At 43.8% G+C, this 19,707-nt stretch overlaps 1 pseudogene; it reads right to left on the reverse strand.

Moving 5' to 3' along the window:
• Positions 1–2,057: 2,057 nt before the first annotated feature.
• LOC143657951 (putative ATP-dependent RNA helicase DDX41 pseudogene) lies at positions 2,058–3,914 on the reverse strand (annotated as a pseudogene).
• Between the last annotated feature and the right edge of the window lie 15,793 nt (positions 3,915–19,707).

Consider the following 19,707-nt stretch of genomic DNA (forward strand, 5'->3'; position numbering starts at 1 on the left):
AGACAGCCCCCACTTTTATTAACTCTTTAGAAAATCTCTGTGACTTCTTGGAAAAATGGTCAAACAATGCAATTGTAAATGGAATTGGGTTTTTTTAAATTTCGTTTTCAGGTTGTTCATTGTTAGTGTGTAGAAATACAAGTGATTTTTTGCATGCATTGATTTTCTATCCTGCATGTTTGCTGTATTTATTATTTCTAATAGATTTCTAATAGAAATAGGGTTTTCTACATGTAATACCATATCTGCAAAAAGAGGAACTTTTATTTCTCCATTTCTAATCTGAATGTTTTATATTGTTTTTTGACTAATTTGTGCAGAACCACCAGTATAATGTTGACTGGAAGTGGCAAAAGCAGATATCCTTGTCTTTTTACTAATCTTGGGGGGAAAGTATTATCAATCTTTCACAGACAAGTATGATGTTTGCTGTGTGTTTTTCAAAGATGTCTTTATATTGAGATGACCATGAAGCTTTTGCCCTTTATTCTAATGATATGGTGTATTACATGTCTTTAGATCCTCTTAGTGTTCTTTATATATATATATATAAGAAGTATTTAGTGTAGAGTTGCCACTGGTTTATAAGCACATTCATATGAATCAGGAAAAGGTGCTCTTCCTGAAGACTCCACTCCATGTCTTAAAAGTTGTCATGATTTACATCTGCCTACAACATTTAGTACAAATAACAAATCTCTGCAAGCTACAGTTTGAGTGACAGACTGTAGATGTGGTACTCTGTGGAGTGCACAGCTTGCACAACACTGTGTGGCAGCACTTATTTAGAACCTACTCTGGAATCAGATCTGTAAATTCTACAGTGTACCTTTTAATGTGCAAGGCAGTACATTTGTCCATGGGAGTCAGGGTGAAGGCTAGGGGATGTAGAGTTGCAAAGGTTAATTCATACAGCTAGGTAGTGAGCACCTACTGTATGCAGTACACTGCTGGAGGCACTAAGATGTGTTACCCACAGTCCATGACCTCAGTGAACTTAGAATCTAGTAGGCGAGATGGTCACATTGACTCAACTAGTGTGCTGTCAGTCATTATTATGGGTTCCTAGCATTTATTGAGAAATTCAGCACCCTTTGCCCAAAATTAGTCTCTCCGACTGTCTAAGTTGCCCCAAATAATCACACAATCTTCCCCAAGCTGTCCGCCTTGATTCAATAGCCCACCACCACCCTGTAAAGAGGTTCTGGAGTCACAACTATGCATAGCACAGACTCGGGCTTGGAGTTCATCTGGGTATTGGGTGGCATCCCAGAGAAGGATGGAGTGAACAGTCTGTGCTGTGGAGTCATGGGAAACTCTCCTGAAAATGTAAGCTCCAGCCAGTCGGCACAGAGCCTTGTCCCCTAGCTGAGGATTTGCTCCCTCCACTGTGTCTCAGACAAGGGGCCATGAAACACATTATATCAGCTGGATGCTTGATACACATCAGATTCATAAGCTGATGACTCAAAAGCTCTTGGTTTGGGTCCAAGAACTTGCAGCATAATAAGCTCCCCAGGTGAGATCAATGTACACTGAGGCCTGAGACCCACCTACTTAAGCAATGCTTCCAAATGCTCTTTGAGCAGCAGCTTCTCCCAATGTTTTAAAAAACCCACTTAACATATTCTTTGCCATCACAGGAAGTGCTCACTGCTGATTGGAAAACACTACCTGATTGCTTGAATGAGGTCTCCTTCAAGGAAGGCAGCTGTGTGAAATTACAGGTTTCCCTACCTCTCAGGTTTCACCTGAGCAGGATATACAGTCGAAGGCTGTAAAAGTTCCTATCAAGGGCCCCTGCATCCATGTTAGGAAAAATCAGACAGCGCTGGAGCCTTTTCTATGTTTCTTTTTTTATTTTTTGCAATACAGAGGCTTGTACTTTCCTAGACGCTGGGGTGAAGGTGAACAAAAATAGTAATTCAGTCAGCCAGGCTGAATATGCTGGCTTCTTTTCCAAGCGGTTGGTGTGTGTGTGTGTGTGGGAGGGGCAGAGAGGGGATGGATGAAGCCCCAGGGCCCTAGGTTGTTTAGGATTAGAGAAGACAGCCGGATCAGAAATCCATGGAGCTACAGGCCAGATAGTCCTTGCGGCTGATGTTCCTGACTTGCTTGATCTGCATGGACTCAACTTTGGGGCAGATGGAGATTCGGTGGCCTAGGCCCCCACAGAAGGCACAGCCACGTTGCCCTCCGATGTCCAGCATGGCGTCGTCCTCGCAGTACAGCAACTGCAGCATGGGAGGTACTTTCTGCTTGGCCTCTAGCAGTAGGGCTTTGAGGTCCAGCAGCACCGACTCATCACAGGACTTGTTGATGAAGGTGGTGGCGACTCCAGTGTTCCCCAAGCGTCCAGTGCGGCCAATACGGTGCACATAGTTCTCAATCTCCTTAGGCATGTCATAATTGATGACGTGTTGGATTGCAGGGAAGTCCAGGCCCTTAGAAGCCACATCTGTGGCCACAAGGATATCCTTCTTGTTCTGCCGAAATGCCTCAATGGCTTTTGTCCGTTCCTCCTGGTCTCTGCCCCCATGGATGGCCACCGCCTCCACCCCCTTGAGCAACAGGTACTCATGGATAGTGTCCACATCTACTTTCTTCTCTGCAAAGATGAGCACTGGTGGGGCTGTCTTCTGCAGGCACTCGAGCAGATGCACCATCTTGGTCTCTTCCTTCACGTACTCCACCTCCTGGATGACGTCCAGGCTGGCGGCTCCAGCGCGCCCCACGTTGATGGTGATGGGCTTGACCAGGGCGCTCTTGGCAAAGTTCTGAATCTTCTTGGGCATGGTGGCACTGAAGAGCAGAGTCTGACGCTGACCTCTGAAGTAGGAAAAGATGGTGCGGATGTCGCCCTCGAAGCCCAGATCGATCATGCGGTCGGCCTCATCCAGGGCCAGGTAGCGGCAGATGTCCAGGCTGACCATCTTCTTCTGCAGCAGATCCATGAGGCGCCCGGGGGTGGCCACCATCACGTGCACGCCCTGTCGGATGGTCTCCATCTGCTCTTTGACAGACATGCCCCCGATGCAGAGAGCGCAGCGCAGCAGCGGCGAGCCTTCCTCCTGCAGCAGGCGGCAGTAATACTCCAGGATGCCATGGGTCTGCTGGGCCAGCTCCCGCGAGGGGCAGATGATGAGTCCATAGGGCCCCTCATGCTTGGAGAAGGGCAAACGCTTCTCTTGTTCCAGGCAGAACATGATGACAGGCAATGTGAACACCAGCGTCTTGCCGGACCCGGTGTAAGCGATGCCTATCATGTCCCGGCCGGACAGAATGGTGGGGATGCCCTGGACCTGAATGGGCGTCGGGTGACGGATGCCTTTCCTCCTCAGGCCCCTCAGGATGGCTGCAGGGAATTTCATTTCCTTGAAGCTCTTGATAGGTGGTGGGATCCCATCTCCCTCCACCAGAATGTGGTACTTCTTCCTTACACGCATGTGCCGCTCTGCAGACATGGTCAGGATGTAACTGGGGGGTGTCCAGCTGGTTTTGATGGGGTCGTCATATGTGATGCCCTTGGCCATCTCCTTCACGGACCTCAAGGCTCGGCCCTCCGCGACACTCTCCAGAATCTTTCCTTCTTCCTTGAGCTGCTTCTCCTTGGAGGACTCTTTGCAGGCTTTGGCCTTCTCTTTGAGGTGCTGGTGCTGGTCCAGGAGGCTGATCTTGGACTGAGGGCCCAGTGGGATGTCATCCCCATCTCCCAGGGGCTCGCCGCCTGCATCCTCTCTTGTAGCCCCCTTATGCAGTCGCTGCAGCAGCTGCTGGAGCAGCAGTTGTCGGCGCTGCCTCACCGGCACATAGGGCACGAAGTCCTCATCCAGCTCCTCCTCCACCTCGAAGGGAGCTGCCATCGTCCTTTCGTCTGCGCGAGTCCGCTTTCGCTGGGGCTCCAGCTCCTCCATCTTTACCACACGCTGGCGGCAGGCAGAGAAAATAATTCCAGTCCTACGGATGTGGACCTTTATAAAGGGGACTTGTTGATTAGGTTACTTCAATTAATGCGTGGCCCAGGGTGGGTCTTAATCCTCGGCCTGGATTACATCATGAACGGATTAGTGCAAACTCCCTGTGTTTGGAATGAGATCTAATTAGATGTGAAGAGGTTATTGTCGCCTAGCAACGACCTTTGAGTGAAGGATTGCGCAGAGAGAAATATTTTCTCCTTTTCAGCTCTGGTATGGCGTGGCGACACCAATCCTGTCGCTGGCGATGCTGTTGTGGTACTGATGGAGGAAGCAGCAAATTTTTGTGGGACTTGGAGAGTTTCAAGTATGCGTCAAAGCGTCAACCCCCACCTCTCACCGCCTACCCACCGCGCCACCCCCACTTCCCCCCACCTCCGATAGAACGTGAAGGCATCCTTAGCGCGGACCGATATTCCTGAATCGCTGAAATCTTTTTGAACCCTGCTACTTAGACAGCCATGACAAGAAACTTAAGACCTTTGAAAGTTGAGCCGGTGGACAAATGAGTTTGCAGAAAAAGCTATAGCCCCAGGAGTGGAGAAGTCTAGATTAGTTGTGCGTCTCCCTCACTTGTTAGAGATGAATTCTTTCCTGCAATCATCTTTCTTTCTGGAGAATAAGGCCTCCAAGCTACCATCTACCTATTCAACCTTTGCTCTGAAGAACCTTGGCTTTCCATGTATCTAGGGAGGGTGTGATAGATTGAAGTTGAGTGGACCCCAGAAAATTAGAATCCCAACATTAATCCATTTCTATGGGTGTGAACCTATTGTAACTGGGACTTTTTTATTAGGTTATTTCAATTGCAGCATAGCCCAGGTCTGGGTCCTAATAAACAGGATGAAAATGGAGAGAGACAGAGAGAAAGTCACAAAACAAAAAGGTGAAAGCAAGGAAAGCCAGAAGAGAAGGGAGAGACCAGTAGAAGCTGCCTGCCCAAGATGATGCACTTAAAAGGGGCTGGGCAGTTAGCTTATTTCATGGGTCCTTAAGGCTTTGGTTATAAACACAAGTTTGAAACTGAATTGTAATGATCAGAAAAAAGTCAACTGCAGGCCTCACAGGGACTGCTCTTGTTACCTGACACTAGGGACAAACCAGCCTGCAATGTTAAAGACTGAGTCAACATAGCAATGCCACTCAGCAGGTTTGACTCTGGTTGTGGCCTATGAAGAGGCCAGATGGCTTCTATTTTAGTTGGCTACAGTCTCCTGGTATTCCAGTTTGCCAGCTGCCAGAATGTGATATACTGGAAATGGGGTGGCTTTTCGAAAGGGGGAATTTACTAAGTTGCATATTTACAGTTCTATGGCCATGGAAACGTCCAAATTGAAGCAAGTCTTTAAAATGTCCAAATTAAGGCACCAACAAGTTTACCTTCACTCAAGAAAGGCTGATGAAGTTCAGGGTTTCTCTTTCAATTGGAAAGGCACACGGCAAACATGGAGACGTCTGCTAGCTTTCTCTCCAGGGTTCTTGTTTCATGAAGCATTCTCGGGGGTATATTCCTTCTTCATCTCCAAAGGTCTCTGGCTGCAAGGGCTCTCATGGTCCTCATGGCTTTCAAGCTTTTCCCGAAAATATTTCCTCTTTTAAAGGATTCCAGTATACTTATCAAGACCCACCTGGAATGAGTGGAGTCACATCTCCCTCTAATCAAAGCTTAATACCCACAATTGGGTGGGTCACCACTTCATAGATATAAGCTAATCAATTTTCCAATTTACAGTACTGAATGAGGATTAAAAGAAATGGCTGCCTCCACAAGATGGATCAAGATAAAACATGGCTTTTCTAGGATACATAATCTTTTCACACCAGTACTCCTGAGGTTCTGCTTTTAACTCAGTTCGGGTATTGGTCTTGCTTCTTTTCTTGACCATAATTTATCTACAGACAACCCAAGATTGAACTCTTTCAAACATGAGCGTGACCAGACAAAGGCAGGCCTTCCTTGGGCACCCCCTCTGGTTTGTTAGCCCTTGCTCCAGCTACCTTTTATTATACCTCTCTCCTTGGCTTAGCAGCCTGGATCATTTGTGCAGCCTACCAAAGCACAGAAAATAAGATGTCACAGTGCCTCATGGGTCCATTGTAGAAGCTCCTTTTATACATCCCAGATCTTACTGCTTTAACTCACTTTCTTCCATGGTAGACTAATTCTGCCCTGGAGAAAATATTCAGTGAGAAAACACTGTTAGATTTGAACCTTGAGATCTTCTTTTTTCCCCAGAATTGGTTGGCTAGTAAGGTTGTTTCCACCTCAGGGAAGGGAAGCTGAGAATAAAGCAAAAAACTTGGCTTCCCTCATCTCTACTTGGGATATAGATCAAAGCTCTTTAAAGCTGAGTTTGATTTTGATAAAGAGTATTGTTTTACTAGTTTTTGAACTAAAGTTAATTCCTTCACTGCAAAACTTCTCCCTTGAGATGGCTACACACAGTGATTGTAGGGAACAGATCATATGGTCCCAAGTCTTAAACTAAGTTATTTCAGTGCCTGGTATGAAATAGCTATTTGAGAAAGCATTCGTTAGAAGTGAAATGCAAGTTCTCTGGCACTTAAAGGGCCTCAGAAAATTCCAGATATGCTTGGAATCTGAGATGGGCACTGTTCTAGTTTGAAATTATGTATTCCAGAAAAGCCTTGTTCTTCTAATCCTAATTCAGTATTGTTGGGAAGGATCTTTTGATTAGATTGTTTCCATGAAGAGTTAATCCACTCAATTGCATTTGTGGCCTTTAGATTACATGGAATGTGATTCCACCCATTCAAGGTGGGTCTTAATTAGTTTACTAGAGTCCTTTAAAAGAGGGAAAATTTGGAAGGAACCTCAGATGCTTAGAGAAGAGTTGCTTCTGAGCTAACAGAGATGCAGATATTTGGAGGCGCTTGGAGTGCTGACAGAGAGAACAATTAGACATGGAAATTTGGAGATGCAGAGCCTGTAAGACGTCACCATATGCTTTCTCATGAGATGCTAAGCAAGGTAGAATACAGAGCTGTGTCCCAGAGGAGCTAAATGAAGGCCCACAGATTCATAGAGAGGAAACCACTGGCATCAAAAGGTGGAAGTAAGGCCATCGGCAAGGACAAGCAGACACCAGTCAGGTGCCTTCCCATGTTGCAGCTATTGGCTGTTCTTAAGTCAAGATATCTTTCTCTGGATACAATTAATTTGGACATTTTTATGGGCTTTGAACTGTACTTTTAGCTCAATAAATTCCCTTTTTAAAAGCCATTCCATCTCTGGTATTTTACATTCTGGCAGCACTTAGCAAACGAATACAGCCCCTGCAGCTGACATGTAGACCAGGCATGATTCTAACTAAAAGAAAGTCAAAATATACAAGAGTTCTTAACTGGGGAAAAACATTGTCTTGAACTTTTGTTGAATGCTAGTCAAGTGCTAGGAATGCTAGAAAGTAATTAAACTAAAGTTAGTGAAAATTGAATCTACCCTGCTACTATTCTCTCAGCGTTGTAAGACTAATCCTCTCCCCCTCACAGACCCCACAACTGCAACCCAGAGATGTTAGAATTTTCCGTAACTAGTTCATGTCAAGCTGGCAGTAGGAGACTTGCCTGATACTGATCCTATTGCTTCGTCCATATCTTCATCTCATCTGCTTTCCTCTGGTTGAGACAGCTAAGTTCATAGAATTTTTCAGCTTATTTACTTCACTCCTTCCTTCAAAAAGTTTGCTAGCCTTGATTGTGGGGGTAGTGGGTCCTTTTTTAGATTTTATTTCCAATTCTTATTGTATGGGCTCTTATTCACCTTTAAGAATCAGATACTTCATGTTCAAACACAGATGATATGGACTTAACTGCCCAGTTTATTCCTCCCAGAGTCAGCTTCTCTCTCAGAGGTAGCTCTTCCCTTCTGGCTACTCTCCAGCTGTGGCTCCATCCACCTCTTTTCTCTCCTTGTTGCACAAGTTCATAACCCCCCAAAAGACTCCTTGGTGATCCCAAAGGCTGTGCTGGTGGAAGAGCCCAGCATGGTCTGATCTTCCATGTTGATTGCATTATCATTGCTTTTGGCAGAGCATCTGACCATGTGCTTGGCAATGGTCCTTAAGAGTGAGTTGGCATAATTAAAGCCAGAGCTATAATGGGCACATCTATGGGGAGCTTCAATCTACCTTGATACCCTTTTAATTATAACCTATGAATTATGTATTCATGAAGATGGCAAATACTGTGTGAGAGGTACAATTTTTCTCCAACATACTTTCTGTAATATGGTACTGCTGGGAACAGGGTCTCTGTCCTCAACCCCCTTTACTTTTTTCCATTTTTATTTCTGGCATTTTTTTTTTCATGGGCAGGCACCATGAATTGAACCTGGGTCTTCGGTATGGCAGGCGAGAACTCTGCTGCTGAGCCACTGTTGCCCACCCTATTTCTGGCATTTTTAATAAAATATAATCATTGTAAAGCCTGTGTTTATACAGTAACTTTCATAAACCAATTTAAAATTAGGACAAACAGGGAAAAATATGCAAATAGAGATATAAGAGTTTTTTGAATTCTAAATATTAAATACTCACTAAATAGCATTTGATTAGCTAGCAAAACTGTTTAGATTCTCAAAACATCAAACAGAAAATTATTAGAAACATCAACTTTGCTATAGTAATGACCTGTGTTACTGAACATTTTCAAGTTTTTTATTTCAGGAAAATATAAAGGTACAAATATTTTATAATTAACATATAAAAGTCTTATCTGTTATGATATCTGATATCATCACATTTAAAATCTATTTTCCCTAATAATACTATAGTTACTTGTGCTTTCTTTTGGTTACAGCTGGCATAGAACATCTGTCTCCATCCTTTCACTTTCAATCTGTTTGTACCCTTCTGTCCAAGATAAGTCTCTTACAAGCAGCATATAGATAGATCATATTATTTAATCTGTTTTTTCAATCTGTCTCTCTTAATTAGTGAGTTCAGAAAATTAACATTCAAAACTATCACTGTAAAAGCAGTTCTTGAGAGAAGCAGGGCAAAACGGTGGCTTAGTGAGGTGTGGAATTTAGTTCGTCCTCCAGAGCAGATAGTAAATAGCCAGAAACAGTACAGAACAACTGCTGGGGAACATCAGTGACTGAACACACAGTGTACACCAGTCTGGGCCAGGAGGAATGGCTGAGATTCTACACAGAACAGTAAATCCCAAGCTGCGGAGGCCACCGCCCCTCCCCCACAGGCATGGCAGGCTGGTTCCCTGAGTGGGAAGGAAACTGACTTTCTTAGTTCAACCAAGCTCCAACAGTAGAATTAATTAACAAATTCTGACAACTGAAAATAGGCTCCCTAGTACAGATAAACGTGGAATAAGCACTAAAGGAACTAGAAGTTTTTGCCCTGGCAGACAGGGGGCAAGGCTGACAGAAAAAAAAGACAGAGGCTTTTTGAGTTGGACAGCACAAATACTGGAGAATGGCTGGATTCCTAGAAAAGGGGGTACATAGAGCCTGGAGATACATGGAGCTCGGCAAACCCAAGGAGGGGGGAGGAGTTCTGGCTCTGAAAAGGCTTTATTGTGTGTTGTTGTTGTTGTTTTTTTTCATTAACAGCTCATTAAATAGAACTGGAATCACTCTCAGGCTCTAGCATTGCCCCAGGCAAGGGCATAACTAAGGTATGTCTGAGAGACAAAGTAACTTGACAGGTGAAAAGGGTTAATTCCCTAAAGGGCATATCTTCCCCAAGAAAAGGGGGCTGGGCCTCAGTTCAAGGGGAATCCCTGCTTCAAGGAATTTAGGTCCCCTGGAACTGGAAAACAGCTTACTACTACTGCAGCCTCTGACTCATCCAGGCCTCTGGCATGGGAGAGTGCTGAAATTAAAGGCATTGCATCACTTTAAGCTAGTGGGAAGCCACAGGCAGACAAGCACCCCAAGCTGGGCAGGATAGGAAAAGTAGAGACCAGAGACTTCATAGGAAAGTCTGACAACCTGCAAGGTCTCATTCTCAGGGAAACTATGCTGGCCTGTTTTCTCCTGAGTCATGGGCCTGTCTTGTCTGGGAAAATATGACCGGGGTCTGTCATACCTGAGGGGACCCTCCTCAAGAAACAGGCTCCATGTAGATAGGGCAAGAAACAGAAAAACAAGACCTGTAAAAATTCTGATTGTTTAAACAGAACCTACACTAGAGGTCTTAGAATAAATTGAACTGAATGTCAGAGAACAAATGGAGAACAAAACTATCCAGCAAGAAAACCTTAGGTAAAAGAGTGAAAATAACCTCCAGATTAAACCAATTAAGGAAATCAAATGCCTAGATGCCAGCAGAAAAATGAGACATACTAGGAAAATCAAAAATATGGCCCAAAGGAACAAACTAACCTGTCAAATGAGGTACTGGTACTGAACAGCTTATTCAGGATTTTTGAACAGACATGCAAAATCTCATCAAAAATCAAGTCAACAAGTTGAGGGAATATATAAAGAAGACATTGGATGGAACCTTGGATAGGACATGAGATTTTGTTGGCTTGTCCAGAATGATGCCCCAAAGAATCCCAGAGTGATTTGATCAGTGAGTGGAAAAGTATTTGCAAAGTTCCCTTCGGGGAATGGTGAAAATGGGGGAAAATTCAACCTCCCCAAGTTGAATTCTTGATAGTCTCACAAGCAGTGTGGACAACCAAAGCTATAGGCTGAGCCCCCAGTCTTGGGGTTTGTTCATATGAAATTTAATCCCACAAAGGATAGGTCAAGCCTGCTTAAAATTAGGCCTAAGAGTCATCCCCCAAGAGAAGCTCTTTGTTGCTCAGATGTGGCCTCTCTCTCCAGCCAACACAACAAGCAAACTCGCCACCCTCCCCCTGTCTACGTGGGACGTGACTCCCAGGGGTGTGGACCTTCCTGGCAACGTGGGACAGAAATCCTAGAATGAGCTGTGACTCAGCATCAAAGGATTGAGAAAAACGCTAGAATGAGATGAAACTCAGCATCAAGGGATTGAGAAAACCTTCTCGACCAAAAGGGGGCAGAGTGAAATGAGACAAAGTATTAATGGCTGAGAGATTCCAAACAGAGTTGAGAGGTTACCCTGGAGGTTACTCTTAGTCATTAAGTAGATACCACCTTGTTACTCAAGATGTAATGGAGAGGCTGGAGGGAACTCCCTGAAAATGTAGAGCTTTGTTCCAGTAGCCAGCCATGTTTCTTGAGGATGATTGAATAATGATATAGCTTTCACAATGTGACTGTGTGATTATGAAAACCTTGTGTCTGATGCTCCTTTTATCTACCTTGTCAACAGATGAGTAGAACATATGGAATAAAAATAAATATATATATATATTTTTTCTGGGCAAGTGCTAACCTGCACATATGAACCACATCCACCCCCCAGCCCACACAGACGGAACACTGGCCTGCTGCCATTGAGCTCTGTGCACATGCACACGAGGGCCCCATCCCCTAGACCCGCGTACACCAGGTTCATGCACGACTGCACAGCCACATCCTCCCTGCTGGGTGCCCGCCCACGCATCCATGCACCGGCCTCTTGACCCCTGTACCCCAACCCCCTGCCCTGCACAGGTGCACACCTTTGCCCCAGCCCCTGACACAAGTGCCCTACTCCCACACCTAGTAGGTGCTTACGTGCACACCTGTGCTACATAGCCCTTGCCCTACACACATGTGCACCCCTGCACCTGTGCACTCACATACCAGTGCCAGGGCCCCACCCACCCAACACCACCTGCCCCTGACCCATGTCCCATAATGCCCAGAATTATGCCCTGCCTCTGCACATTTGCACATCCATATCCTGGGCCCCATGGACTCCTGCCCCTGTGCAAAGACACACCTGCACCCTGCCCTCCCTCTGCTCTGACCTCTGTGCCCTGTACCCCACACCCTGATACCTACAACACCCGTGCTCTGTGTGCCCACCCACATCCTGCCTGTGTACCAGTCCCCATGCATCCACAGAGCATCCCCCATCCACCTCCCAGTATGCCCTACCTCTGTGTCCCCCAAACCACACTCTGCTCCTGTGCTCCAATGCCTGCCTGAGCTGCACCCCACCCCCACAGCCCCTGCTCTGTATCTAGAAAATGCTGTGCCCTGCACCCCATGCTCACTGGTACCAGTGTAGCATCCCCAACCTGAGTCTATACCTGTACTGCAACTTGTCACCACATTATTGTGCCCTGCCCCATGCCCCACATCTTGTTCCACATCCATCCTGGAAGTACACAGCTTTAGATTACTGAAGGAACTCAACTTCCAGTGTAACCCTATTGGCCAGTTTGAAAGGATTTATGTATCCTCGAAAAGCCATGTTTCAATCCTAATCAAGTTTGTGGGAGGAAACGTTTCTCCTAATCCCTATTCAGCACTATAGGTTAGAAACATGATTAGGTTATCTCCACAGAGGTTTGACTCAATCAATTGTGGGTAATTAAATTTGATTAGATGGAAACATGTCTCCACCCATTCTATGTGGGTCTTGATTAGTTTACTGGAATCCTATGAAAGAGGACACATTTTGGACAGAGTTCCTTTTGAGAATGAGGAGAGAGCTACAGAACCATGACAGAAGGATGAGAGAACCACAGAGTTCACCAGCCAGTGACCTTTGGAGATGAAGAAGGAAAATGCCTCCCCGGAAGCTTCATGAAGCAAGAGGCCTGGAGAGAAAGTTAGCAGATGCCACCATGTTTGCCACATGCCCTTCCAGCTGAGAGAGAAAGGCTGAACATCATCAGCTTTTTTAACCAAGGTGTCTTTCCCTGGACTTGTTTTCATCTGGACAAATTCATAGCCTTAGAACTGTAAATTAGCAACTTATTAAAATTTTTCCTTTTTAAAAGCTGTTCCATTTCTGGTATATTGTATTCTGGCAACTAGCAAACTAGAAAACCTACCAAGATATTTACAGGCCTCAAAGGCAATAGGAGATCACTAAGGATATAAGGTACAGTCAGATATAGCCCAGTCTAATGACCAAATCAATACGCTGGAGGAGACACAGATGTTGGAACAACTAATCAAGGATGATCATATAACTTTACTAAATAAAATCAGTGGGATGGCTAATGACATAAAGGGGATCAAGAAGACACTAAAAGAGCATAAAGAGGAATATGAAAGAATAAATAGAAAAATAGCAGCTATCACAAAGATTAAAAATGCTGTAGGCAGAATAAAAAACTATACTAGAGACATTCAACAGCAGATTTGAAGAGGAAGAAGAAAGAATAAGTGAATCAGAGGACAGGACAACTAATTTTGAACACACCAAAGAGCAAATGGTAATGCTCTCATTTCTTTTCAGATCATATGAGTATTTCGCCTTATGCTAAAGATTTTTGTGGAGAGGAGCGACTCTGCATTTGTATCTAGTTTTTTGAAGTCTCATATCTTGCAGGGCTTACCAAGTAGTAAAAGGATTAAATAAACTGTTCTCTTAAAAAAAAAAAAAAGAGCAAATGGTAAAAAAGATGGAAAATTTTGAATTGGATCTCAGGGAAATGATGAAACAAAGCACAGAAATAGAAGAATCCATAAGTATACCAGAAGAAAAAGAGAAAAATAAAGGTTAATGGAGGATATAATGGGGGAAAATTTCCCAATCCCTCTCAAGTACAAATATATGCAAATCAAAGAAACCCAATGAATTCCAAATAGAATAAGCATTCCCCAAGACACATACTAATCAATCTGTCAAATGTTGAAGAGAAGCAGAAAATCCTGAAAGTAGCAGGAGAAAAACAATCTACTACATACAAGGGAAACCACAGGAGACTGAGTTCAGGCTACTCATCTGGCATTATGGAGATGAGAAGGCAGTGGTATGATATATTTAAGATCCTGAAAAAGAAAGACTTTGAGTCAAGAATTCTGTACCCAGCCAAATTGTCCTTAAAAAATGAGGGAGAGATTAAAATTTTCACAGACAAATTTTGAGAGAATTTGTCAACAAGAGATGGGCCCTGTAAGAAATACTAAAGGGAGCTCTGCCAGCTGAATAAAGATAAGAGAAGGAAGTCTGGAGGAGGGCAGATAATTGAAGAGTACCAGTAAGGGTAACCTAAAGGATAAAAAGAGAAAGAGGGAAAAGAATATATAGATCTGGAGATCCAAGATGGCGGCTTAGTAAGGTACATGCGTCTTAGTTCCTCCGACTCCAAATCAACTAATAGGTGAACAGAAACAGTACAGAACAGCTCCCGGGGCTACAGCAGGGAATGGACACACAGCGTAACCCAGTCTGGGCTGGTTAGTCTGACTGCGAAACTCGGCTGCAGTGAGTGAGATCCCCAAGCAGCGGGCGATTTCCCGAGCAGCCGCAGCTGCGGTGGTCCGAGCTAATCCCTCCCTCCTTCCCGGGCTTGCTGAGGGACGCGGAGAGACAAGCTTCCCAGCCAAGGCGGCCGGCGCCACACTTTTGCGGGCGGCTTCGAGTCTCGGCTTCGAGTCCGCGACTACGAGTCTCGCATCAGAGGGCTATCCAAAGTCTGGGCTGGCAAGTCTGATTGCGAGACTTGGCTGCGGCGAGACCCCCGAGCAGCCGCAGCTGCGGCGGTCCGAGCTAATCCCTCCCTCCTTCCCGGGCTGGCTGAGAGACTCGGAGAGACAAGCTTCCCAGCCAAGGCGGCCGGCGCCACACTTTTGCGGGCGGCTTCGAGTCTCGGCTTCGAGTCCGCAGCTACGAGTCTCGGATCAGAGGGCTATACAAAGTCTGGGCTGGCAAGTCTGACTGTGACTCTTGGCTGCGGCGAGACCCCCGAGCAGCGCGTGATTTGCCGAGCAGCCACAGCTGCGGCGGTCCGAGCTAATCCCTCCCTCCTTCCCGGGCCGGCTGAGAGTATCGGAGAAGCAAGTTTCCCAAGCCGAGGCAGGCGGCGCCCTTCTTCTGCGGGCGGCTTCGAGTCTCGGCTTTGAGTCCGTGGCTACGAATCTCAGATCAGAGGGCTATCCAAAGTCTGGGCTGGCTAGACTGACTGCGAGACTCGGCTGCGGTGAGACCCCTGAGCGGCGCGTGATTTCCCGATCAGCGGCAGCTGCGGTGGTCCGAGCTACTCCCTCCCTCCTTTCCGGGCCGGCTGAGAGTATTGGAGAAGCAAGTTTCCCAAGCCGAGGCAGGCGGCACCCCTCTTTTGCGGGCGGCTTCGAGTCTCTGCTTCGAGTCCGCGGATACGAGTCTCGGATAGGAGGGCTATCCAAGCAGCGGTAGCCCCGCCCCACGGGAGGCTTCCTGGTCCGGTGGGGAATCCCCCAGGCCTGCTGTGGCCCGCAACCAGCCACAGGGTCCGCTCAAGCCGCGGCAGCTGACGCCCCCACCACGCTCGGCCCCTGAACCAACGGAGAGAATTGGATCCGAAATCCCCAGGCCACGGAGATCGGTGACTGGGGGAGACCCATTCCAAACACTTGAGACAAACGTGTGCCACGTGCGCCACATACTGGGCAAGATAAGAAAAACAGATCCCAGAGATTTCACAGAAAAATATTACAACCTTGCTGGGTCCAACACCAAGAGAAATCTGAATAAATGCCCACATGCCAGCAGCAGAAGATAACTGTCCACGCTCAAAAGATTGAGAATATGGCTCAGTCAAAGGAACAAACCAATAGCTCAAATGAGACACAAGAGCTGAGACAACTAATGCTGAATATACGAACAGAAATGGAAAACCTCTTCAAAAATGAAATCGATAAATTGAGGGAGGACATGAAGAGGACATGGGCTGAACATAAAGAAGAAATAGAAAAACTGAAAAAACAAATCGCAGAACTTATGGAAGTGAAGGATAAAGTAGCAAACACAGAAAAAATAATGGATAGCTACAATGATAGATTTAAAGAGACAGAAGATAGAATTAGTGATTTGGAGGATGGAACATCTGAATTCCAAAAAGAAACAGAAACTATAGGGAAAAGAATGGAAAAATTTGAACAGGGTATCAGGGAACTCAAGGACAATATGAACCGCACAAATATATGTGTTGTGGGTGTCCCAGAAGGAGAAGAGAAGGGAAAAGGAGGAGAAAAACTAATGGAAGAAATTATCACTGAAAATTTCCCAACTCTTATGAAAGACCTAAAATTACAGATCCAAGAAGTGCAGCGCACCCCAAAGAGATTAGACCCAAATAGGCATTCTCCAAGACACTTACTAGTTAGAATGTCAGAGGTCAAAGAGAAAGAGAAGATCTTGAAAGCAGCAAGAGAAAAACAATCCATTACATACAAGGGAAACCCAATAAGACTTTGTGTAGATTTCTCAGCAGAAACCATGGAAGCTAGAAGACAGTGGGATGATATATTTAAAATACTAAAAGAGAAAAACTGCCAACCAAGACTCCTATATCCAGCAAAATTATCCTTCAAAAATGAGGGAGAAATTAAAACATTCTTAGACAAAAAGTCACTGAAAGAATTTGTGACCAAGAGACCAGCTCTGCAAGAAATACTAAAGGGAGCATTAGAGTCAGATACAACAAGACAGAAGAGAGAGATATGGAAAAGAGTGTAGAAAGAAGGAAAATCAGATATGATATATATAATACAAAAGGCAAAATGTTAGAGGAAAATATTATCCAAACAGTAATAACACTAAATGTCAATGGACTGAATTCCCCAATCAAAAGACATAGATTGGCAGAATGGATTAAAAAACAGGATCCTTCTATATGCTGTCTACAGGAAACACATCTTAGACCCAAAGATAAACATAGGTTGAAAGTGAAAGGTTGGGAAAAGATATTTCATGCAAATAACAACCAGAAAAGAGCAGGAGTGGCTATACTAATATCCAACAAATTAGACTTCAAATGTAAAACAGTTAAAAGAGACAAAGAAGGACACTATCTACTAATAAAAGGAACAATTAAGCAAGAAGACATAACAATCATAAATATTTACGCACCGAATCAGAATGCCCCAAAATACGTGAGGAATATACTGCAAACACTGAAAAGGGAAATAGACTCATATACCATAATAGTTGGAGACTTCAACTCACCACTCTCATCAAGGGACAGAACATCTAGACAGAGGATCAACAAAGAAATAGAGAATCTGAATATTACTATAAATGAACTAGACTTAATAGACATTTATAGGACATTACATCCCACAACAGCAGGATACACCTTTTTCTCAAGTGCTCATGGATCATTCTCAAAGATAGACCATATGCTGGGTCACAAAGCAAGTCTTAACAAATTTAAAAAGATTGAAATCTTACACAACACTTTCTCGGACCATAAAGGAATGATGTTGGAAATCAATGATAGGCAGAGTGCCAGAAAATTCACAAATACGTGGAGGCTCAACAACACACTCCTAAACAACGACTGGGTCAAAGAAGAAATTGCTAGAGAAATTAGCAAATACCTCGAGGCGAATGAAAATGAAAACACAACATATCAAAACTTATGGGACGCAGCAAAGGCAGTGCTAAGAGGGAAATTTATTGCTCTAAATGCCTATATCAGAAAAGAAGAAAAGGCAAAAATTCAGGAATTAACTATCCATTTGGAAGAACTGGAGAAAGAACAGCAAGCTAACCCCAAAGCAAGCAAAAGGAAAGAAATAACAAAGATTAGAGCACAAATAAATGAAATTGAAAACATGAAAACAATAGAGAAAATCAATAAGGCCAGAAGTTGGTTCTATGAGAAAATCAATAAGATTGATGGGCCCTTAGCAAGATTGACAAAAAGAAGAAGAGAGAGGATGCAAATAAATAAGATCAGAAATGGAAGAGGAGACATAACTACTGACCTCACAGAAATAAAGGAGGTAATAACAGGATACTATGAACAACTTTACGCTAATAAATACAACAATTTAGAGGAAATGGACGGGTTCCTGGAAAGACATGAACAGCCAACTTTGACTCAAGAAGACATAGATGACCTCAACAAACCAATCACAAGTAAAGAAATTGAATTAGTCATTCAAAAGCTTCCTAAAAAGAAAAGTCCAGGACCAGACGGCTTCACATGTGAATTCTATCAAACATTCCAGAAAGAATTAGTACCAACTCTCCTCAAACTCTTCAAAAAAATCGAAGTGGAGGGAAAACTACCTAATTCATTCTATGAAGCCAACATTACCCTCATACCAAAACCAGGCAAAGATATTACAAGAAAAGAAAACTACAGGCCGATCTCTCTAATGAATATAGATGCAAAAATCCTCAATAAAATTCTAGCAAATCATATCCAACAACACATTAAAAGAATTATACATCATGACCAAGTAGGATTCATCCCAGGTATGCAAGGATGGTTCAACATAAGAAAATCAATTAATGTAATACACCATACCAACAAATCAAAGCAGAAAAATCACATGATCATCTCAATTGATGCAGAGAAGGCATTTGACAAGATTCAACATCCTTTCCTGTTGAAAACACTTCAAAGGATAGGAATACAAGGGAACTTCCTTAAAATGATAGAGGGAATATATGAAAAACCCACAGCTAATATCATCCTTAATGGGGAAAAATTGAAAACTTTCCCCCTAAGATCAGGAACAAGACAAGGATGTCCACTATCACCACTATTATTCAACATTGTGTTGGAGGTTCTAGCCAGAGCAATTAGACAAGAAAAAGAAATACAAGGCATCAAAATTGGAAAGGAAGAAGTAAAACTATCACTGTTTGCAGATGATATGATACTATACGTCGAAAACCCGGAAAAATCCACAACAAAACTACTAGAGCTAATAAATGAGTACAGCAAAGTAGCAGGTTACAAGATCAACATTCAAAAATCTGTAGCATTTCTATACACTAGCAATGAACAAGCGGAGGGGGAAATCAAGAAATGAATCCCATTTACAATTGCAACTAAAAGAATAAAATGCCTAGGAATAAATTTAACTAAAGAGACAAAAAACCTATATAAAGAAAACTACAAAAAACTGCTAAAAGAAATCACAGAAGACCTAAACAGATGGAAGGGCATACCGTGTTCATGGATTGGAAGACTAAATATAGTTAAGATGTCAATCCTACCTAAATTGATTTACAGATTCAATGCAATACCAATCAAAATCCCAACAACGTATTTTTCAGAAATAGAAAAACCAATAAGCAAATTTATCTGGAAGGGCAGGGTGCCCCGAATTGCTAAAAACATCTTGAGGAAAAAAAACAAAGCTGGAGGTCTTGCACTGCCTGACTTTAAGGCATATTATGAAGCCACAGTGGTCCAAACAGCATGGTATTGGCATAAAGATAGATATATCGACCAATGGAATCGAATAGAGTGCTCAGATATAGACCCTCTCATCTATGGACATTTGATCTTTGATAAGGCAGTCAAGCCAACTCACCTGGGACAGAGCAGTCTCTTCAATAAATGGTGCCTAGAGAACTGGATATCCATATGCAAAAGAATGAAAGAAGACCCATATCTCACACCCTACACAAAAGTTAACTCAAAATGGATCAAAGATCTAAACATTAGGTCTAAGACCATAGAACAGTTAGAGGAAAATGTCGGGAGATATCTTATGAATCTTACAATTGGAGGCGGTTTTATGGACCTTACACCTAAAGCAAGAGCACTGAAGAAGGAAATAAATAAATGGGAGCTCCTCAAAATTAAACACTTTTGTGCATCAAAGAACTTCATCAAGAAAGTAGAAAGACAGCCTACACAATGGGAATCAATATTTGGAAACGACATATCAGATAAAGGTCTAGTATCCAGAATTTATAATGAG

Source organism: Tamandua tetradactyla, chromosome 15, assembly GCF_023851605.1.
Source record: "Tamandua tetradactyla isolate mTamTet1 chromosome 15, mTamTet1.pri, whole genome shotgun sequence".
NCBI classification, from domain to species: Eukaryota; Metazoa; Chordata; class Mammalia; order Pilosa; family Myrmecophagidae; genus Tamandua; species Tamandua tetradactyla.